Source organism: Pieris napi, chromosome 23 (assembly GCF_905475465.1).
Source record: "Pieris napi chromosome 23, ilPieNapi1.2, whole genome shotgun sequence".
Lineage (NCBI taxonomy): Eukaryota > Metazoa > Arthropoda > Insecta > Lepidoptera > Pieridae > Pieris > Pieris napi.
Window position 1 is genome coordinate 5,726,638 of NC_062256.1, and position 24,112 is coordinate 5,750,749.

The 24,112-nt window shown below is 32.6% G+C and overlaps 1 protein-coding gene and 1 long non-coding RNA gene across 6 annotated transcripts in view; one reads left to right on the forward strand and one right to left on the reverse strand.

Moving 5' to 3' along the window:
• LOC125061266 (eye-specific diacylglycerol kinase) overlaps positions 1–24,112 on the forward strand; it is a 189,996-nt gene that overhangs the window by 92,885 nt on the left and 72,999 nt on the right. The gene's annotated exons all lie outside the window — the stretch shown is intronic.
• On the reverse strand, positions 19,616–21,032 carry LOC125061286. Its single transcript, XR_007119017.1, has 2 exons — positions 20,608–21,032; positions 19,616–20,444 (listed from the first exon to the last, which is right to left on the reverse strand). It is a non-coding gene; the product is annotated as an uncharacterized LOC125061286 (long non-coding RNA).

A 24,112-nucleotide genomic window follows, 5' to 3' on the forward strand; every position in this document is an offset into this window, starting at 1 on the left:
AGAGGTGGAAAATCTATAGGGCTTAAACATCATTACTTTTAGTAGAATTCTTAAAAGTCGTTATCAACATTTTATGTCTCCCATATTAAGCGTAAACGTGGTCATATTTTTTTTTATTACGTTAATGATAAAACGGGGACATAATTACATAATATTAACAATTAAGTCACGCAGAGATAACAAGTTTAATAAAAACTTTATGTTAAGGTGTATTAATTATAAAACTGACGCTGTTAATTGAATAACGCAGATTATATTGTATTTGCGTTAAATACTTTTAAATCAAAATTATTTACATGACTAGTCATTCCGAGAACAATATCAGCGAGTGCCACATCAAGTTTAACGCCACCAAACGCCATCTATAAAACAAAAAGTTTTGAAGGTGTAATAAATTCCAGCTTCTTGTATTTGGGAGCACCGGCCCAGAGATGCGAGCAGTATTCCATATGAGGTCGTACTTGAGCTTTGTAGAGCTGCATACGTTGCACCTCAGTGAAATACTGCTTAGCCCTACCCGAAACACCCAGCTTTTTGGAAGCCAGTTTGGCTTTTTCTTCCAGATGACTGCGAAATTGGACTTCTTTCGAAATGCCAACGATGTTTTATTTCGATTAGTATTTACATTTGAGTGAGCAGTGGCCTAGTGGCTTCAGCGTGCGACTCTCATTCCTGAGGTCGTAGGTTCGATCCCCAGCTGCGCACCAATGGACTTTCTTGCTATGTGCCCATTTAACATTCGCTCGAAAGGTGAAGGAAACCATCGTGCGGAAACCGGCTTGCCTTAGACCCAAAAAGTCGACGGCGTGTGTCAGGCACAGGAGGCTGAGTAGGTGATCTACTTGCCTATTAGATTGACAAATGATCATGAAACATATTCAGAAATCTGAGGTCTGGAAAGGTTGTAGCTCTAGCGATTTATTTTTATTTTTTAGTATTTACATTTACGGTTAATCACGGTAGACCTACCGGTGATTAAAACTATGCGATACCGTTGATTAGATCGAGTGGCGAATGCAATTATTCCGTTTCATAGTATGAAAATGTCTCGTGTTTTTAATATATTTTTGAAGTGAAGCTTCTTTGCGGATAAAACGCAATAATAATTATAATAGCGTCACGAAGATGTGCAGCGTTTTTGCCGAAGAAAAGGGAGAGAGCGATTGCGACCGATTGTGAAAGAGTGAGATGGGAAACCTTATATAAATTCTATTTTTAAAATTAAATATGAAATATTAGTATTTTATATTTTATGCAAAATAATTTATTGAAATCTCAAATGTCAAATTTAAAATTAAAAAGCCACGTGTTTTTTTCGTCTAACTTGTACTTTTTATTAATAACTTTTTCCAACTATTTTATACGGTCACAGCGCAACCGTTTACATCATTTTCAGACTTAGCGCAAAGTTTCGTACCTCATAAATATAATGGATTTTGACATACACGACTCACAGTTCACGCTGTTGGTGAATTTTACCCTTAAACTACTCGGGAACATCCAGCATTCGTCTATCAATTGTGTGGTATGAGAAATTCTTAGATAACATTTCACGAAAAATTACCCAGATATTTTGATAAACCTTTTATCTGAATGGAATTTGCGCTCGATAGACAGGTATGCGTGGAAGCTACCTATTGAGCTTTTCTCCTAGACAAAATTGCATTAACATTCTTATTAATTTATGCATTTATTAACGTAAATACAATGTGTTCTGAGTGGTAAATTATTTTACATAATTATGTTTCAAGTTCAGTGAACATAAATTGAAAAACAAAGTTGTTGTGTGTTTTAAGGAGCTTACATGTAACGCAATTTTCTATTTAGTGTTTAAAATTTACCTGGTGATTTATACATAAATATTCGTTTGTCTTGCTAAAACTCGGGAATGGATTATTTTGATCTTGAATTATTTGTGGAAGTGCAAGGAAGATTTAAACGGTGAGAATATAATATATAATAAGCATATTAATATTTATCTGGTTAATATATTACAGATAGAAGATTGATTTTTAAATTTCGTTGAGGTTTTTATTGACTGATACTGTAGGTATATCTTTAATTTGTAATTAAAGTCCTAAACCGATTTTGATGATTATTTTGTGTTTAAGTGGATTCGCGAATCTTTTAAATTAACAATAAGATGCTTTGTTTAAGAAAAGACAGGACGTCGGTCGGGTCCGCTAGTAAAAAATAAAACTGCACCGTTTTAAATAAAGTATTAATCCGGCTTTTCATGACAGCACATATTTTTTTATATAAATTGTCTCTTCACAGACAATATTGAACATTACGATCTATCCAAAGTAACAAATCAGTAATTTAAGTCTAACCTAATTTATTAATAGGGATATTTAACTAAGGAAAGTGTACCTATAATAACACTACTTACAGTCTGTATTAAGGGGGAGAAGTCTGTTCTTGTGTTCCATTGTATCACTTACCACTATTTACTACTACTAAGATGAACTAACACTAATTCCAATGCTTTTCTTTATCAATTGTCTCACTATGCCCGTCTGTCAAGAAGTTAAATAGCCTCGACTCGTGATGGTGGAGTCTTTGTTCATTGGCTCCAACAATTACACATTTAACAGAAGGAGACGAAAGAGTACCTTAGTTCTTCTTCCTCTCCATTACTGGAGGCCGTCAGTCTCGTGTGTGAATTTTTCTGTGTCAGAAATCCTTAAGATACCGAAGCCATGTTTTTTTTTATTTCTTTTTTCTGACACGCCTTTTAACCTGGATTTATTATAATTAATAGAAAAAACTTAGTTAAAAGATTTTAATTGCACTGATCTATGAAACACTTTAGTTATAATGAGGTCAATTTTAATCTCTTAAGCAACTTGAGTATACAAGTACGGCCTGGCCTTGCTTAGAATAATTTAACTTATAATACAAGTTTAAATTAATTAAACATGATAAACCTATCAAACAAATTTATAGTATTTACAATTTTGTTAACCTATATAGTAATAATTAAAAATTAATAAAAATAAAATTAAAACAAATTTAAAAAGTTTGGTCCCTGTGGCAGTGTACCTTTAACATTAGTTTTTAAATACATATATTTTCTTATTGATTGGTTTTGAAAATATTTCTACGTCTGTCCATCATTTAATGACTTATCAGCTTCAATTCAAAACAATTATTCATCAATAAATAATCATTTACTACATCTTTCTTTGTTATCGTCGCCTATATGTTTATTTGTTTGAGCTATTGGGTTGCAAAGCTTAGATGATAATAAGAAAAAAATTTTATACAATTTATACCTTTTCAACGGTGGGGGGAGCGGCTATAGATTTTCAAAAATGTAAAAAGATCTGTGCCATGGACATAGTCAAGCGCGTCAGATATTGAAAGCATCCATGATCTACGTATTTTTAATAATGTACGTATGTTAATCTGATTGTTTGCATGGTGGGGGTGGTCGTACGTAAGGGTTGAAAATGAAAAAATAATAATCGAGCGCGTCAGATTTTCTAAGGGGGGGTTAGGTGTTAAGTGAACCTAAAACAAGCTCTCATCTAATAATCTGACGATTTGGATGTGACGCAAAAAAAAATCGCCATCTTGAAATACTCAAGCGCGTTAGATTAAGATATACATATATGATTCATCTTTATGTCCTAGACGTGATGTCTCGTAATCTGACGATTATCTGGAGGGATTCGGCTAATCTGACAATTTAAATAAAAAAAATATTAAATCTGAAATTAATTTAAAAATTAAATTAAGTCCGAGCGAGTGTTATGTACACATAAAGACCATTTGTGCACAGCCAGGATTCAAACCTACGAAGGAATGAGAGTTGGTTGCGACTGCTATTGAAAAGTCCAAGTTTCATGAAAATTGGTTTATTGATTTACAGACTTGACATGTGACGGTATTTCTGGAGATGTAAATAATATTTTCGATATTTGAAATCGTTTTATTTTTGTATCTATTCGATCTAAATTATAGCGCTGAATAACGAAGCTCAAGGACAAATCTATACAGCAAATCACCTGTTTCGAATCTCCGTCGTAACAGATATGGCAATGGCCTTATTCTCTATACGCTGTTGTCTACAAACAAAAGAGGAACAGTACATTGTTTTGTTATACAAAGTATTAGAGGCTTTTCGATGAACCTATGCCAAAATTTTCGTTCTTCCAATTGAAATTTTTGTATGAATTTTTCTTATACGGAAATTGTACTCGCAAAGTGTTGATTTTATATGTGTAATTCATTATTATACAAAATACAAATTTTTGAAGTGTTTATATTGTATATTTAATCGAATTCCGGGTATCTATCCTGGGAGATACGATTAATTGTTTAAAAAAAGAGAACATTCCCCCCTGAAAGTCCCACTAAAATGGGTGTCTATTTTAGAGCGTCCTGAAGACTCGTTGGACTATAAAAAATTTGATCATTCGATTGTATTTTAATTTTGTTTAGACAAAACAGAGCCAAAATTTTTGATTTCAACTTTAATCTAAAAAAGCAATTACTCAGTTGTAAGCAAAACAATTGAATAAATCTTAATATAAATAAAAAAATACGTGTGGCACTCGGGGACTGCCGCGGTAAAGCTATTGCATAGCATTTTTTATTAACTTTTATACACTTATGCAATATTATTATTTATTTATTTTTTGCAGTATTTTTTTTCTTAGATATTAATTCAAGTTTTTTCTTTGATATTAATTCAATCTACCACTCTACCAGACTCAGACTAACACGCGTATATTACGTCATCGTATGTTAGGTTTATTTCGTTACGGAATTTCTTGATTCGGTCGCTGCGCTCAAAGCCCGCGATAAAATCTATGCTAAAAAAACGTATCGTGCTCCTAGAATGTAATTTTTGTTTAGTTTCATTAAACTAATTTTGTAACGGATATAAACGCGAATTTATTACAATTTATATATATTATTACGACATAACGAATGCTTTTCATTATTACAAGCGACAACTACGGGTCCAAGAAAGGAGGCATTCTCCCCCTTGCATTAAGTCGCGATCAATCAGAAATTTTTAATTAATAGTGTCAAAAATAATTTCTTTTAATTTTAGTTGGATTGGAGACACAAATCATTGATCGACGTATTTTAGAATTTCAGGTCCATATTCTAGACCGTCAATAAAACTTAAATCTAGTTTCAAGAGCTGTCCAACTATTTTCTTTGATTGATTGATTTTATAATTAGAGCGCTTTAGTAACAAACTAACGCCATCCATTGTCAAAAAGTTGTAATTCGAATCTCTATATTATTAAACAGATTACGATTATAATATTAAACAGAGTATAAAAGTACCGACTGTAGCGCCATCTGCCGGGCTGATTTGTGAATCTAAAACCATCCAGGACTCAAACGCATACAAACAAAATCATTCAAATCGGTGCAGCCGTTTAAGAGTTCACTGGTATACACACGCACAATAGAATTATATATATATCTAAGCTATCCTGTCTTTAAAGGTAGATCAAACTCCACACGGTGTTTGATTGAAATCGGTTTAGTGGTTTAGGAGTCCATAGCGGACAAACAACGTGACGCGTTGTTTATATAAAAACTAATTTAATTGCCTTAAAAAATATGGACAATGTGTTCCCATGTGGCATATTTATGCAAAGCCACACCAATTAGTGCATTTCATCGCAGAAAGGTTCTCGTTTGAGCGAACTGAATAAAATTGCCCACGGCTAGTTGCGGTGGAAGTTCCGACCTCCATTGTATAAAGTAATTTTTCATAGCGTTTATTTCACTTTAAAGCAATTTCTAGCTTAAAATTGTTTTTTCATCTTCGTGGAGTTTTTAATCAATTTAGTTTGTCGGCATCCCACTTGATACCCACAAATTCTGCACCATAATAACGCCTATTTCTGTGTTGGTTACGCACTGAAACGAAATCATTTTAATTATTAATATCTTAATAATCTAAAGATGCTCTTTATCTATAGATAAATAATAAAATAACATGTTTATAAGGTATGTTTTGATTTAGAAGATACAGAAAACTTTCTATTATTATAAATCGTTTAAAAAGAAAATATGTAGAGGTTGTGCTTTGTAAATTACATTCCACTTTGCAACTTTATTAGGTTTAATATATAAAAGGAAACATGTTTTCCATAAATCTCGGTACTATTTTTACAAAACTATATGTGGCTGCTATTCCTAGAACACTACACTAGTAATATACAAAATAAAATAAACAAATATTTTCGATTTTTTTTATTATAAAGAGAAAAGATTTGTTTTCTCCAAAACTACTGGACCGATTTGAAAAATTATTTCACCATTAAAACCCTATATTATCCCTGATCAATGCTATCTATATATTTATAATATAATTTAAGAGTTAAGGATCTGTTTAACAACTCTGCTAATCTATCCCAAGGTGTGTGAAAAATATTAATAAAATCCTAGTATCGCGTACGCTATACAAGGATTTTATTTTTCGCTAATAGGCTATTGCATAATAGCGCAAAGTGAGACTGTGATACTATATATATCTAACTAAAATAATATATATCTAACTAAAATAAATATCCAGCCGCCTAGACTGACAGCTACTCTAAAGTATAATCGTTAATATTAATCGAACAGCTAACGTAACAAAAAAATTGTTTATGAAAGAGAATGATTGAAGGTTAAACTATAATTCGGCGTGGTTTTATTTAAATTCATTTATATACTGTATATAATTTCCACAACTGAGAATTTTGTCGCGCACCACCACTATGTGGAACCAGCTGCCCACCGATGTATTTCCGAACCAATTCCACTTAGGGTCGTAACAATTATTTAAAGGCCGGCAACGCACTTGCGAGCCTTCTGGCAATGTGAGTGTCCATGGGCGGCGGTATCACTTCAGGTTTGCCTCCTATTACATAAAAAATTACTATTATGATTCAAGTGGCAAAAATACTCGCGCTAAGCAGAGGAAGCTAGTACTAGAAAGTAAACATATACTCGTATTGTAACTATCATAATATCGTAAACAATATCGCATACTTTACATAGCTACTTGTATCAGAGCTTGACTTGGCTTAGAACCGCAGAGTCCGCATTGTCCTATTTCATAAGAGCCTATTCATCTAGGGAATGTTTAATTAGCAATTTTTTCATTACAATTTGTATTATAAACGAACGGTCATAATTGATGTGAACCCCTTTTACATTAAATTATTGAAAGCTTTGTTTCTGGAGTTTAGTGGTTATTTATTTATTTACACTTCGTTACCTTATACAAAAACATACATATAAAAAGCAGGTTACATAAGTAATTAGGCAACGGGGGCCTTCTCGCTAACAAGCGATTTTTTCCAGGCAACCCTAGTATGGAACAATAAAAAAGAAACACTTACGGAGGGTAAAGTACAAGAAGTAATAATAATAATATAAACAAAAATGTAAATTGTTCATTACAAGGCAGAATAAATGATCAAAACGAAGATTATGAAATAAATTAAAAGACTGAGCTCATCTGATATCAAGAAATAAGAAACTAAACTTCATCGAAAAAAAATCCCGCGTTGCACATAAAACGGGCAATTAAAAAATGATTCCTTATTGGATAAAGACTTAGACAATCTGGGCTTGTCTGGAAGAGGTATCTTTTTACGGAGAAACGTGTAACCGTAATAAAGCAATAGCCGTAATAGACGAATGTATATATATATGTTACTAGCTGATCCGGCAAACGTCGTTTTGCCACGTTTATCATTTATAATAAAAAATAGGGGTGGTACGTAAAGGGGTGAAAATTAGGGGTTGTATGTATTTTTTAATGCTGTATCATAAAAAAAAATAAAGAATAATTTTTTTATCTAAAATTAAAAAGAAAATTAGGGGTGGACTACCCTTAACATTTAGGGGGATGAAAAATAGATGTTGTCCGATTCTCAGACATACCCAATATGCACACAAAATTTCATGAGAATCGGTCGAGCCGTTTCGGAGGAGTTTAACCACAAATACCGCGACACGAGAATTTTATATATTAGATTGTAAAGAATTGCCACCACACGACATCATAATACAGATTTCTACAGTGTATACAAACTTGTTCTAAAACATATGACAGTATATATGAAGCGGCTGAAAAAACTAAAGCGTGCAAATACAGGGGTCTAGGCTCAGAATATGACTTTGTCCTATTCGGTGTCGAGACCCTTGGTCCGTGGGGTCATAGCGCTTTAAGGCTTTTTAAAGAAATATCAAAAAGGTTATTCGACATCACAGGAGACCGAAGATCTGGCAGCTATCTCGGACAAAGAATTAGTCTAGCTATTCAAAGGGGGAACGCTGCCAGTATCTTCGGAACCTTGCCTAAAGGGACTCCTTTTAATAATATATTTTAGTTATTATATATTAAGGCTAGTTATTTATTTCAATGTATATGACAGTTATAGTAACATACACAACATAAAATTTGCAACAAAATTAGATTAGCATAAAAAATATAATTAACCTAACGTTAATAGACAGACATAGCTATTTTATAGGATAACGAGCCTGACGATGCAGCGCCGACCGTGGAAACCTATTTCGTTAGTGGATATGTTGGCGACCTTTACGAATGCAACGCAACTTTAAAGCAAGAACATACACAACTTTTAGTTTACTTTAAAGCTTCCAAGAAGCTTTCCATTTACTTCGCTCCTATTCATAATATTAATATGGATGTAAGTGAAACTTTCCGGCGAAAGGCTATTTTCTGAAATAGACTTAATAATTAAATGGAACTCGCTAATAAATTGCCGATATTTATTATAACTTAATTCATTTTCGTTGTATGTCATTTATAGCGCGGAATTCTGAAACTATCGGATCTATTAAGGCTACTGGTTCAGCCCTGCGATTCTGTAACTCACTTTTCGAACTCACACAGCGGTTTTCGCATCGGCGGTCGCTCTCAAATCAGTCGTGAAGCAGTCATTTTATGATTTGGCATTCTGAAAAGGTGGGAGCTTGTAGTTTATTGTTCATTAGAATGCCAAATCATAAAATGACTGCTTCACGACTGATTTGAGAGCGACCGTCGATACGAAAACCGCTGCGTGAGTTACAGAATCGCAGGGCAGCTTTCCAGTCTATTATAGCAGACGAATTTGTTTTTGTAGAATGTAAAACTTCGAAACATTTTGAATGCAAGATTATTAATCTGTTATGATAGACAGGCAATAGATTTACTATATACGTGTCGATACAGCCTGGTTCTATCTTAGGAGGAAAAATAAAGAAAGAGTGAATAACAGCGTAATACGAAACCTAAAAAGGTTTTTAATAGTCCAGTGCAGAATAAGGACAGGTTGCTCACCAGAAACCTTGGAAGAGTAAAAAAATAAAAATATGTTTATTATGGAACATAAGATACATGTATCACTTATTCCACGTCATTAAATTTTAAGGCATCCCTACTCATCGGCAAAGAAGACAGAGGGTGTAGGCCGAGAGAAAAAGCCGGCGTAAAAAACTCTCGGTACTCTTTTTAAACAGCAAATCATCAAACAACACTTATTTAAAACAAATATCGCAAATTAATTAGAAGTAGCCTGTCTAGCACTAGTCCCAGGCCCTTTTATCAACTAGATAATCGTTGACTTTATAGTAAGCCTTTTTACACAGCTTTTCTTTAATACATTTCTTAAATTTATTGAAAGTCAGTGATAAAAGAGCCTCTGGGATTTTATTAAAGAAGAGTATCCCTTTCCCCAAAAAAGAATTACTAACTTTAGATAGTCTAGTACGGGGAAATTGCAGCCTGCGTTTGTTCCGTGTATTAACATTGTGCGTATGTTCTATTCTAGTAAACTTATCACTATTTTTGTATACATACATAATATTTTCATAAATATATTGCGAGGAAAAGGTAAGTATATTAATTTCCTTAAATTTATCTCTAAGGGATTCCCTAAATTTTAAATTATAGATTGCACGAATAGCCCTCTTCTGCAGGATGAAAATAGTTTCGACATCAGCAGCATGACCCCATAATAATAAGCCATAAGTCATTAAGCTATGAAAGTAACTAAAATAAACAAGTCTAGCTGTATCGACATCAGTTAGTGAGCGAATTTTTTTAACCGCGTAGGCTGCAGAGCTAAGTCTCTTCGCCAATCCGTTAATATGAGGATATAGATAAAAGAGATAGCGGGGTTGGATTGGAAAATAATAGTTAAGGTGAGAGACAAGTAACTAATTTAGAGGAGGGCTTCCCCCTTTCGGAGATTGTACAAGTACTCAATGTAACTTAAAATTATAAGGTTCGAATAAAGGCTGTAAAAAGATAGGAAGACAAAAAAAACGCTTTTCAGATAAAAATAAAATAGAATAGAACGAAAAAGAAAAGAAAGAAAAGGTCTGTCGAATAAAGACGCAACTAATACTGAACATATTTATTTATTTATATTCTTTACAAGTGTTTATTCTTAGGCTTAATGTTATTAAAAATGGTTGGGATAAAATAAATATATAGTAATATAGTGAGCAGTGTTGGCCTAGTGGCTTCAGCGTGCCACTCACATCCCTAAGGTCGTAGGTTCGATCCCCGGCTGTGCACGTGAAGGAAAACATCGTGAGGAAACCGGCTTGCCTTAGGCCAAAAAGTCGATGGCGGGTGTCAGGCTCAGGAGGCTGATCACCTTCCTGCCTATTAGACAAATGATCATGAAACAGATACAAAAATCTGAGGCCCAGGCTTAAAACGGTTGAAGCGCCACTGATCTATTTTTTTAAATAAATATGTAAAACGAAAATTCATAACAAAATGGAATAGAAAAGCAGTTGGAAATTTTTAATTCCATTTTCCGAGGACGAAAACAACCCCTTGTAAATTAATTATGTCATTTTTTGAAAAAAATATGAAAGCGACGCTAATAAATGACTATTTAGGTTGGATGAGTAATGTGTATTTCAAATTTGGGCCACATTTAATAAAGAAAATATATTTTCGAGTACGACGTTAATGGGAGGATATTTGTTAATTTAAACTTGGTGTGGTTTATTATGAATACTGCGGCTAGGGTATATCATTTTCTCTCCTGCGTTTATATCGATTTTACTTTCTACCTATTTGCACTCGTACGGTTAAGTTAACATTGTGATGACACTAAATGTTAAACCCATAAATTCAAAGTTTTAGTACGAACTCGGATGTATGTTTAAACCCAATACTTTATAATATACGGGAGTAATACTTAGTAGTATTTCTCGAATTTCAGACTTGGTGTTAACCAAAATTAGTTCAAATATAACGCAATACATTTACATACATATTACATTTTACATAGTTTATTATTCAGTTTATTAAATATAAGTTTAGATTTTTTATTGTTCATAGTATTGTCTTTTATTGACATAGCTTTTAGACATAGAAAAACACTTTTTTAACGGATTTGAAGTTATGGTTTATTATAAATTTACATTATTTTACATAATTTTAAATTTAACCGACGTTTCGCGTGCTTTACAGCGTGCGTGATCACGGTAACTGAAGACAAAAGGTGTTGAATGTCAAAAAGTATCACAGCTGTGTTATCTGTATTTATTTCTCCGGAGTTGGTATCGACTAAACGATGGAGGGTTTTGGCAGAAATGGCTCACGGTGTCCTCTATCTTCGCGGATTGTTTATCTTGTAAATTTATAATAAAACATAACTTCAAATCTATTAAAAAAGTGTTTTTCTATTTTTTATTGTTTATTCTCTTTTTTTTGTATTTTTTTTATTTTTTACTATTTACTAACTTACACTGTAGATATCTATTATATGTGATGAACAGAAAAACCAATTCAAATCGGCCATCGACATCGAATGATCGGACAACGATTCCGATGAACAAATAGTTTTAAAATCTAGCGTAATTCATTCGTAAATTCATTATTCAGTTTCTAACTTTGAATGAAACATTTGAGTGAACAATTGGGCTTTGAAGCCTTAATCTGAATTTCAGACTACGAAAATTGCGGTGTCACTACTCTAAATGAATTAACAGCTTAGCTGTACAAAAACAAATTATCCAATGTAAAGCAGCTGTCAGAATATATGCTGGGATTATCATTCTGTTTTGAAACTGCACATTCTATTTTGAAACAGTTTTTTTTAATTAAAAATAACTGGTCAGGAATTCGGAACTATTAGAATATTCCTTTTAAATTCCTCAATAACAAAAGTGAGAAAAATAAATAAATCAGTGGCGCTACAACCTCCTTAGGGAGCGTTCAAGTATTACGTCACGCAATTTTTGGAGATTATTGGAAACCCCAAATGTAACGCGCCGTAACGTTTTTCTGTAACCAAGTATAGTAAAACGTTTCGTGACCACCTAGTGTGTCTTTATACCTAAAAGTTACTATTATGTGGTGGGTTTAAAGTACTAGAAAGTCGAAAATAATATTAACAATAACGCGTAATTCAATCCCCGCCCCGTATCGTCACGTTTTACAAAAGGACCCCCCCCTCCCCTTCAAAATTCGTTACGTAATACTTGAACGCTCCCTTAGGTCTTGGCCTAAGATTTCTGAATCTGTTTCATGATGATTTTTTAAATCGAATAGGCAAGTAGGTGATCAGCCTCCAGAGCCTGACACACGCCGTCGACTTTTTGGGTCTAAGACATGTCAGTTTCCTCACGATATTTTCCTTCAACGTTCGAGCAAATGCTAAATGCGCACATAGAAAAAAAGTCCATTGGTGAACAGCCGGGGATCGAACCTACGACCCCAGGTATGAGATTAACACGCTGAAGCCACTAGGCCGACACTGCTCAATAACAAAAGTGTGTTATCTTAATAAGATTGATCTGAAGAGTTAGTTACGTTGGTTTTAAATTTAAAAAAATATGTTTGTTATAATCCATTTATCAAGGAAAACTGGCTAGATAACTACGGACAGAAAGCCATGTATTACCGTAAATATCGTGTTCAACTCATTGTCAATTATGTCATCCACATAAAGACGGCCGGTTTACGTTAATTGAATTACGGGAAATCATTGAAGGCGAATTAAATTGATCCCATTTGGGAATTATTGTGAACAAACGGTGACGGTACATAATGAATTTACACTTTTAATTTAAATTGTATGCTGTTAATTTCATATAGTAATTCTGTTTATAACAATAATTAAAATAAAGAGAATCTTAACTGTGTGTTATGAACAATTAATATTTACTTCCGTTTGGGGAGTAGGTAAAAGGTAGGAATTGTAAATATATATATATATAATATATGTGTAATTACAAAGATACAGCGACTAAACGACCTGGGACAAGAAAAGTGCGTACCAACTTTTAAAAAGCCGGCGACGCACTCGCGAGCTCTGGCAAGGAGTGCCCATAAGCTGTATTACTTAACATCAGGGCTCATTTGTTCCATAAAAAAATTTGTTTATTTGCTTCAGGCAACCGATTTCCATAGTAGCTTACATATTTTAAAATGTATTTATTTTTTTATTCACATTAATAATATGATAGTGACGTAATCAAAAATAAAATATATATAATATTGTATACATAAGATACACAATATCGCTTCAGTGAACTCACTCTGGGAACATATAATGTCGATAGTGTCGGAGACAGCATTCAGTAGCAAGTCTTTGTTAACGGGTATATGTACGACAGACTGGTTCCGGTCCTTGGTATCACAAACAACCTCGGTCTTCGCCATTGCACATATTCTCTAGGTACAAAGATAGCGAGTTCTTAAAGAACAGTTGGCACAAATATACTTTGCACTATAAGCAATAGGTATAACATATTATAATAATAATAAACCACATTTTCCGCGGACCCCGGCACCAAATGCTCGTGAAGGGGTGCTGCTTGTGGTGACTGGTCGTACTTGAATTCGTGTATGCGGTGATATTGCTTATTTCGACTATGTGTTTGCGTGTTGTTCCCACGAGAATGTAAGTGCGTGCTCCTATTTAACCATGCCTCCTGCTGATAGAGGACAAGTCTTTGTTTTTTTTTTAATTCATGTTATTATTAATTACTTGATATGTCATGTGGGATATGGTTGCAGCTCCTTACAAACGTTGTGTCAAAAAATGGCGATTAAAAAGAGTGGCGGAGAGTTTATTGCCAGTTCTTCGCTTCCGTTCTACGCCCTTGATTTGAGAACTGGCAGTTAATGTAAAATTAGAAGTATTAATATGTATTCCTTCTACTGACGAGTCATAAGTGTTCATTGATAACCTACATGATTAAATGATTTTTTACTTTAATTTAACCGAATCTCTGCTTACTTACCTTGAATGAACCAAAGCTTGATGTCACAACGCTTAGAGACCTATTGACATATTCTAGAAGTAAGGCTGATATAGACCAAATTAGTTCTAGAACAAACAAACTATTTGGCGATAACATGAATCTATCATTTAAGCAAAATGTATTGTTATAATTCAGGTTTCTACCGCAATCACCGTTCAAAGTTGTTCCCACATTACCTTTACAAAGTTTTGTGTTTGTGTTGTGAGATAACTTCGCAACTTCAATGTGAGGTTGAATAGTCCTGAACAGTTTTGTGTCAACAATTTTGCATTCACATTAAATAACTATTTTTTAGAACACTCTGGGCGCGTTCCCAGACCAACCTGTATCTATTAATTACAGTATATTTAATTGCTGTAAAAATGCTTTGTTTAATAGAAAACCAAAACTAAACTAAAGTAATTGTAATGATAAACACTTTCAATCACAAATTAAAATTGTACTTAGTTTTTAGATAATATAATATTCAAAAGCGAATTCAATTTGAAACTGCTTCACTATGCATTTCTTTAGAAACTAGTTAGCAATTAGCAAATATAGCAATTTGAGTGTACGACCAACCAGGCTTCAAAAGATAAACCACTCCTTATATGGAAATTGTATTCGTTTCTACAACAAACTCCAAAGCGAAATTAGAGAATTATCGCTAAATAAATTCAAAGCCCTCGTTAAACTTAAATTAATCAATAAGAGTGGCGGAAAGTTTCTTGCCAGTTCTTCTTACCCGCTCTGCGCCCTTGACTTGCGAACTGGTAGTAAATGTAAATTTACAATTAGTTTAACTTCTTTTCGACGATTCATAAGTGTATTTGTTTACCTATATGAATAAAGTTATTTTGAGTTTGAGTTAGCTGTGAAATATGTCATAGGGGCTATGAGAGATCTTTGACGACGGCCGCAACCCACTAACTAAATTAATGTCCAAGGGCTGCAGAAGGTGCCTTTTAGTGCTGACTCGTATTTCACCCTATCCTGTATAAAAAAATGAACATGACGTGGGCTGTCACCCACCGTCACCCACGCCTAGTGCAACAAACTTGAACAAAGCTTGTTTTGACTAACCTCCTACATACTTCTATTATTATAAACTTCGATTCTATTTAATCATCTGTTAAGAGAGATTTAATAATCTTCATCTAAATTTAACTAACGTAAATAAAATACTCATTTTACTCGTTATAATCTACTAAAGTAGCAATTTAATCAAAACATTATTTTAAAATATCAATATTAAAATGTTGGTTTAAGTTCACAAAATATCTATTAAACTAATTAATGATTTTATGTAAATTTTGTTTGATTACAATACCATCCCCAGTGCTACCTTTAATTAAATTCCGTCGTGACACAGAGGCGTTTTTAATAAGACCAATATTAAATGAAATGTATATGTATATCGATGTATGTATGAAATGTATATCGATTTCATTGTCTTGTTTTAAATTTAATAAACTGTATTCTGTAGAATGTAGTAACTTACAGAATAATATCGTGTCTATTGCTCCCACGTTTCTTGCGATATTGTTATTAAACAATTAAACATGCGTGAGTAGCAGCCTTGGCTAGTACAATAATCACGACTCATTGGTCTAGTGGTTAGTACCCCTGACTGCGAATCCATTGGTCCCGGGTTCGATCCCCGGCTGAGACGAACATCGATGTGATGAGCATTTGGTGTTGTGCTTAGGTCTTGGGTGTTTAAATATGTATTTATATGTCTATCTATCTATAATATGTATGTATATCCGTTGCCTAGTACCCATAACACAAGCTTCACCAGCTTAGCATGGGACTAGGTCAATTGGTGTGAATTGTCTGTAAAAAAAAAAACTTATAAAACCGTCAAAAATCTGTATATAATATGTATATGTATAGTGGCACTGGTTGGTACTAAGCTCGGCCAAATTGAGCGGCCCAAGGAAGCCTTTCAAAGTACAAATTAAATGGTTCATACCAACAAAGTAATTCATTCATGAATCGCCTGTGAAAGAAGGATGTGCGCTTACTAAAGTCTCAGGAATACAAATTTAATCACTGACCTGAAGCCCAGTAGCTCAGGTCGGGAAGTACTCTAAAAGCTTAGCTGTCGGGATAAGGTTGTTAGCGCGGTGGGTATGACGTCATCGTGGTGATTGTTGCCGAAGGTGTGTGTGTCTTCACGCCCTTTTAAGAAATATACTTCCTAAGATACAATGGATCTTAGGAAGTCTAATACAAACTATTTACGTTACTCAGTCTTGTATCGTATACCTTCTGATTATAACAGAAATTACCAGCAAATCTAAAAAATGCTTAAGAAATTATATAAAAACTCAAGTAGGTATCCTTTATTACATAGAATGGCTTTGTTATTCCTCATGAACTATGAATATTAGAATTTATTATAAATACATATATTCTTTATATTTTTTTTGGATTTGTATAGGTGTAACTGTGCTTGTTGTGTGTTTAAATGTGTATTCCGTTTTTGGCTTGTGTATAGTGTAATATTTTGAATATTGTATAGTACTCGTAAGTAGCTGTAGGAATACCGTTAAGCAAATAAATACATAAAAATAAATAAGATCCTACTTTGCCTTTTAACATAACTCTTTTCATCGCACTGCAATTATAATGTGGCAAAAAAGGGGATTACGTTTAATTGAAAACATTCATATTAGTGAGTTTATGCCTGTAACCAAAGGTTTACACACAAACAAACCCAGGACTTCACACATAATAAAAATACAGAATCAGCTTATTAGATTGAAACAACAATTCAATTTTGACAAGAGTAAATTATGATTTATTTGTAGTGAAATAAAAGCGTGTTTTGCATGTTTATCGTATGACGTAATTAAGTCAGGTGATTTGTGGTTAACTCATTAATAAAACAAGAACTGTTTAAAGAAATAAGTATTAATAATATTCCTCTTCAATCCGACATTAGATAATGTTATTTACTAATACACATTATTGACACACGCCAAACACTAGTTCTATTTGGTTGATGGTTTCTTTATTCTAATCCGAAATAATTATTGTTTCAACGGGAACCGATACTAAATTTTTACTTTTTGTGTTATCACTTGAAACACAGAATACTTCATACATAAACATGCATTTCGGTAACAAATTAAAAAGGAGCATTTCTGTGTCCGTTTCATTAATTCATTTTACACCAAGTACCTACATAGAAACAGTATGCGGCCAACGTCTTGAGAACTTCATACAATCAACTCGATTTAGTTCCTTATACAAGCTCGTTCAACACAACAATCTTCTTTTATCAACTAGTTCCATATTTATAATTTTAAGTATAGATAACTTAAACATATTTTTATTCACACTTAGCTATATAAATACTAATTATATGTTATATAGTTTTTACATGCATCTAGTTGCAGTTCAGTGGTTTCATTTACCGTAGTACGCGTACTAGCTGCCCACAGATTGCTGTCAGACCTCACCGGCATGACGCTTGCTTAGTCACTGCGCGCGCGCCGCGCACTACGCGTAAATTGCCTAAATCGTATTTGTGTGATAATGGGGTTATTGGATGTAACATTCTCAGTGTTTAAGAAGTGTCCGAATTTAAAATTTAAAAGAAAATCTAAAAGGTTAGTACATGGCTTTTGATAAAATCATATCTTTTATCTATTTCAAAGCGTATTGTTCCGTTATCGTAAGATATTTTCTCGACACAATTTCAAATATAAAATTTACTATATTTTGTCTAAATATATTCTAAGTTACGTAAAAGATAACAAAAGATAAGATAAAGATATATGTATTTGTAAATATATATTTAAATTAATAGTATAAAAATAGATTAATTAAGATAAAATAGACCATTTTTAAAATTACGCTTCAACAATGTTGCTTGCCAAAAATTTTAATTATTTGTAGTTTCAGGTCTAAATATCTAATACTGTTATATTATATAATAGTTGATTTTGCTATAAATTTAATGATTTCCTAGTTGATGAGTATTTAAGTGAGTATTATATGGTAATATAGAAACAATTACGTGACCAGAAAATAATACAATGGCGTATTAAACGCAGAACCGTGTCTAAAGTAAAAAAAGTTCAATGTCAATAAGTGCTATCACAGCCCAATCGTTCATTTGAATTAACGGTTATTTATGAAATTAATTACAACATATCGAATTAGAAGGATCTAGACGCTTCTTTAAAATAATGTCAACAATATTTTCTTACGGGATAAATCCATATTTGTATAGTGCAAAACAGCGAGTGTCTTCAAGGTCAAACCACAAAGCCGAGAAACACATATTGACACTTTTTACCCATTTCGCGTGACATTTTAAGCAAAAATAGCGCTTTATTTACCAAACTATGAACTAATTTAAAAATGTTTCAATAAAACAACATTACAGTCCTTACGTCAATGTAATGTCATTCGATCTGCGAGCAGCGAACCGGAATCCGGACCCTAACCTTGACGGTGCCGACCGGTTGAGTATTACGTTTAAAGACTTAATACTATTATAGATATTTTCTACAATAATTAAATGGAATAATTTCTTGTTTATATTCGTCAAAGAAGTTTTTATGTCTGAATAGAAATCTAAAAATTAGAATTTAAAGTAGTGGTCTTAGGGTGAGATCTATAGTCCGCACTTGGACTTTACTCTGACTTAACTATCGAGCTAAGACACAGTCGGTATTTATAGAGCAAACTGCGAATCCCTCCCTAGTGTTGGCTTAGCTTAATCTCAAGTCCACGAAATCGACGACTTACCAAAAACTTTGACTATAAGCCTAACAAAAATAATGGCCTAAAATTTGCTCTACCATCATATCTTTTACTGGACTTTTTATTTTTGTCGGTTTTTAATGAACGGTGTTGCCATTTGGTATCAGAGTTCCATAGACTTTGGGAAAAATAGAATTTGAATTCAAAGAAATTTTAAATGATCTTGATAAATACCTATGAAATGCATGAAATAAAATAATTATACATTATTATGGTATCTATTGTTGTTTATTTACATTATTTATATAAGTGTTCAACCCCATTTTTGAGAGATCTTATAAATAACTGGTGTGATATCGTATCTGTCACCTGGCAGCCCTGGCATATTATAGTGACAACGAAATTCAAACTATAACCTAACCGATGACTCTCGCTTCACATCTGTTATTTTCGTTTCCCTGAATCTTCTACCATTTATTACCTGACTACCCTAAAAAATTTGAGATAGGAGTGGAACATATAAAATTAAAAAATCTGTTAGAAATAGAATTTCTTCAACAAAAATATAAATTAGTATTAGAAATATGTATTACACTCAAAAAAAGAATCAGAAAATAAATGTTTAAAATGAAACAAGTTTTGTTTTGATATTCTTTATTACCGAACAAATTACCTAGTTAAATTGTGCAATCACAGATTGCCGGAATGCTAGACCTGTAGGAGATCTTTCATTGTTTCTGTGTTACTCAACTTCTGCTGTCAGCAAGATCACCATCATCATAAGCATAGGGGATGCTTATGACTCTATATACCTATATTATGCAATACAGCACAAGCTATAATTATATATAACTAGTATATTTTGTCAATTTTGACTGTAGTCCTAGCTGTAAACATGGAAATTTCCTTTTCTACACTCCGAAAACCCTTTCAACAATATGCCTAGTTCTTATTTGAGAATAATTATAATTATTGTCAGCTCTTGTCGTTGGATATAAAAGTGTTGTTAACATGAAGTTAAGTGCCGGATAACCGCTGTCACCTACTAAAACTCCTTCTAGTTCACCATTTAGCAGCCTTGCATACGCCTGGCAGTTTCTAAATATCCTGCTGTCGTGTGAACTGCCAGGCCACCTGGTCACTATATCAAATATTTCCATATCAGGCCCTATTATTGCTTGCACATTTACAGAAAATTACCCTTTTTTATTTCTGTATGCTTCAGAGTGAGCGATACCTTTGGGTCTATTAATTTTTATATGGGTGCAGTCAATAGCTCTGATTATACTGTTTAGGTCATGGTGAGTATTAGATCTTATTAATTCTTCAAACTTCCTTTTGGCTGTGTTCATATTTCTTGGAAAATTTACAAATCTAGGAAGTAATTTACTCAACTCTGCAGAGACTTTATTTATAATTAAACAGACTGTAGATTGGCTTATTCTGTTCAGATCACCACACACCATCTGTAATGTCAATGAATTATTATTAGTTACATATATGTTATGTTTCTGAAAGTCAGAAGACAAATGTCTTCAACATATAATGTATTTAAAATCATTTGAGAATACATAGGTACCTATAATATTCAAATCGAAAAACCATACATATTTATGAATACAATATTACCTGAAAACATCCAGTTGCATTTTTATGCCTTAATGCAAAAAGTATTTGCAATTGCGGTAGGTTTGGCGATCCTCTGTTGTTATAAGGTTGCAAGTTTGTAATGATCAGTGGCAGGATCACATTTAATACCGTGTGTTTCAAAATACGGTTCCTTCTTTTGAATTCATTCTCACCGTACAGGATGGAAGGATTTTGGTTGTATTCGTTCCGAACATATACAACACTTTAGGCAAAATTTTCAATTGTTGATATTTGATACAAGTGCTCTGTTGCTGTTGTCAAAACAATGCGATCCGTTCTACGTAACAAAATTATTGTCATCTTTAAATAATTAATACATTTTCTAAAGGTTACTCGTAAATTTCTAGTTATTGCAATAATAAAATAAATGAATACATAAATAACAATAAATTGAAGATATATGTGTACCGTTTTAGATGTTTAAATATTTGTTATTGTTTACTTTTTTAAAGGATAATAAACAAAGTATTGCATGAACTGAAACATCAATTTGTATTTTGACATTTGCTGTCTTAGCTTGGGCTTAGCTTAATCTCACCGTTAAAATGTCTATAAATACGAAATCATAGTTTAACCTTAGTGTACACTAGGCAAAGTTTTTCGTAAGGTAAGTCTGAGCAAAGTCCAAGTGCGGACTATAGATCTCACCCTAAGATCCCGATATACAACGACCTCCACCGAGATGCTTATTTAATGAAACTTATTTTATATTTAATTTAATATGTCAATAAATATAATCCATATGGGTTGCCTAGCAAATTTCAGTCCAGAGTATTTTAGTTAATATTAAAAAAAAATATTTTTTTAAACATTTCACCGGTATGATTATTAGATAAATTCTATACCAATCGAAAGTATGAAGCCCATAGAATATGCAAACGTTAGGTTGTTTTTAATCAATTAATTATTTATGTGTATATTTTTTATGTGACACTAAAGTGTCATCTTTAGTAATAAAGAAAGTTATAGTGATACATATATAATACTACCCTGATTAAAAATATTGATTGAAAACAATTAAAAAAAATTACAAAAAAATATTTTTTTTTAAAATATTAATTAAACATACTCTGGACTGAAATTTGCTAGGCAACCCATATGGATTATATTTATTGACATATTAAATTAAATATAAAATACGTTTCATTAAATAAGCATCTCGGTGAAGGTCGTTGTATATCGGGATCTTGTACTATAGTGAGTTACGGGTGTAAGTTAGGTGCCTATAATTTAAAATCGGTGACCTAGACAATTTTGAATAGGGCCCATCCGGTCCCCACTTTTATTATCAGTTTTATTTTTATTTTGACGGTAACAATTATATCCTCCAAAAAAGCATCAACAATTATAATTATCAAAATTTAATTGAATGTGTTATTGATATATTAACTTTTTCTATGCATTAATTAAATATAATTTAATTTCAATGTCATTCGAGAGAATAGCTGCGAAGTCAAATAGTGTTAATAACCTTGACTTAGTGTTTCCGAGTAAACTTAATATTCCTTGAGTTTCAATTTTAATTCGATGTTGGATTTTGCTTATCATTTCGTTTTATATTTTCTTATAAGTTCTAGCAGGTTCTTAAATTAAATACCAAAGTCTTCTGTGCCTACCTCGGGTGGCGGTGTCCTCATTAGAATACCTACACTGTACGAAAGTGTTGCGCACTTTAAAAAAAAAAGGTGTGTACCACTAGTGAGAGGTGCACTTCACCAATAGTCCGTAGTAGTAGGTAATGGTAGATAGCCCACCCGAAAAAAAACTGGTTTATATATGAAATAAAACAATAATATAAATGGCAAGAAATATGTTTATTATGGAACATAAGATACATGTACCTATCACTTATTCCACGTCATTAAATTTGAATTTGTAGGCATCCCTACTCATCGGCAAAGAAGTCAGAAGGTGTAGGCCGAGAGAAAAAGCCGGCTTAAAAATCTCTCGGTACTCTTTTATATATAATTAATAATTACTAATAAAATTTTAATTAAATAATATAATTTTAACTGTTTGTTAATAATACAACGTGCTGTGTAATGTTAGTTCCAAAAATAATTTATAGAAATATATTTTTTACTACCTATTATTTTACATAATATATTGAAACGAAACTTTGCTTTCCGCATTATTCTATACCAACTACTTCGCTTATCTATACTAAAATTAAGAGAAATGATTTGTATTTCTTCATGTAACTAATAAACTCAAAAATTATTGCATCGATTTCAAAAGTTCAATATACATATGTTCATTTACAAAATAATTAAAAAAATGTCTGATTCAATTTAATAGTATTACATTAAAAAATATTATTAAACTACATTTTGTTTGACAGTCAAATGCATTGAAAGCACAAATGACAATAACGCTGAGCTCTAACGTCAAATAACCATACGAATAATGTCTATTGTCTACCCCATAATCATTACTGTATCGACAAGGTAGGGTTCAAATGCACTGTTATTATACACAGTACATAGGCATTGTAATGAACTGTGGCGACCGACATTGCCGCACAGCCAACTATAAGTTGGCGTGTAAAGAAAGATATTTCGATTTCAATTCTTAAAATCGTAGTTGGAAGCGTTCAATATTAAATTCAACGCCCAAATCTTTTTAAAACACATCTAAAGAGACCTTTGGATAAAATAATGATAAATTTCAACATGTTTGAGGCACTAAACTAAAACTTTTAATTCGATTCCAGATTTGACAATTTCAGTGTTGCAACGTAATGACAAGTACTAAATAGTGACGTTGCGAAATTATTCGATACGGAAATGGAATATTTCCGGATCGATTCCTCTGGTTTATAGTAGTACATATATCTAAACAACTACTACTTTAATACAAACTAAGTATATCAGGAAATTAAATATTTCTGAACGGATAATTTTGTTATGACGATTAATTTTATTAAGGAAAAAAATGTGATCATGAAGGAACATGAAAAATATTAACTTTTTATAAAATAAAGCAGCGGTTACTAATTAATAAATAATTATGTATTTATTTAAATAAAAATCAATAATTTAGTTTTTAATTGGCACACCAATATTATGATTACATAAACATACACACACTACACTATTATATGTGGTATCATTATTTTACAAAATGACAGTAGCTAATGTCAAATGTGGAATCGAAATATAAGTCGTGGTATAGATCGCTAATGACATGACAAGATATAGAGCATGTAACATCATAGGGAGCCGGGTCGGCTGTTCTAGTGTCACCCAGAATGCCAGGTAATCGATTTGAAATTCTTGGCTGTACACATAAGCAAAACCACAACCCAGGCCGATAAACCGCATTCTGCATTTTAGAACCAGCCTCGTGTGTAAAACCCATACCGATTTTAAAGATTGGAACAAATAAGTGAATAATTACAACAATTTGTTGACAATTGTCGAGCATTTACAAACGTTGTGTAAAACAAAAAACTTGGCGATTAAAAAGAGTGGCGGAGAGTTTA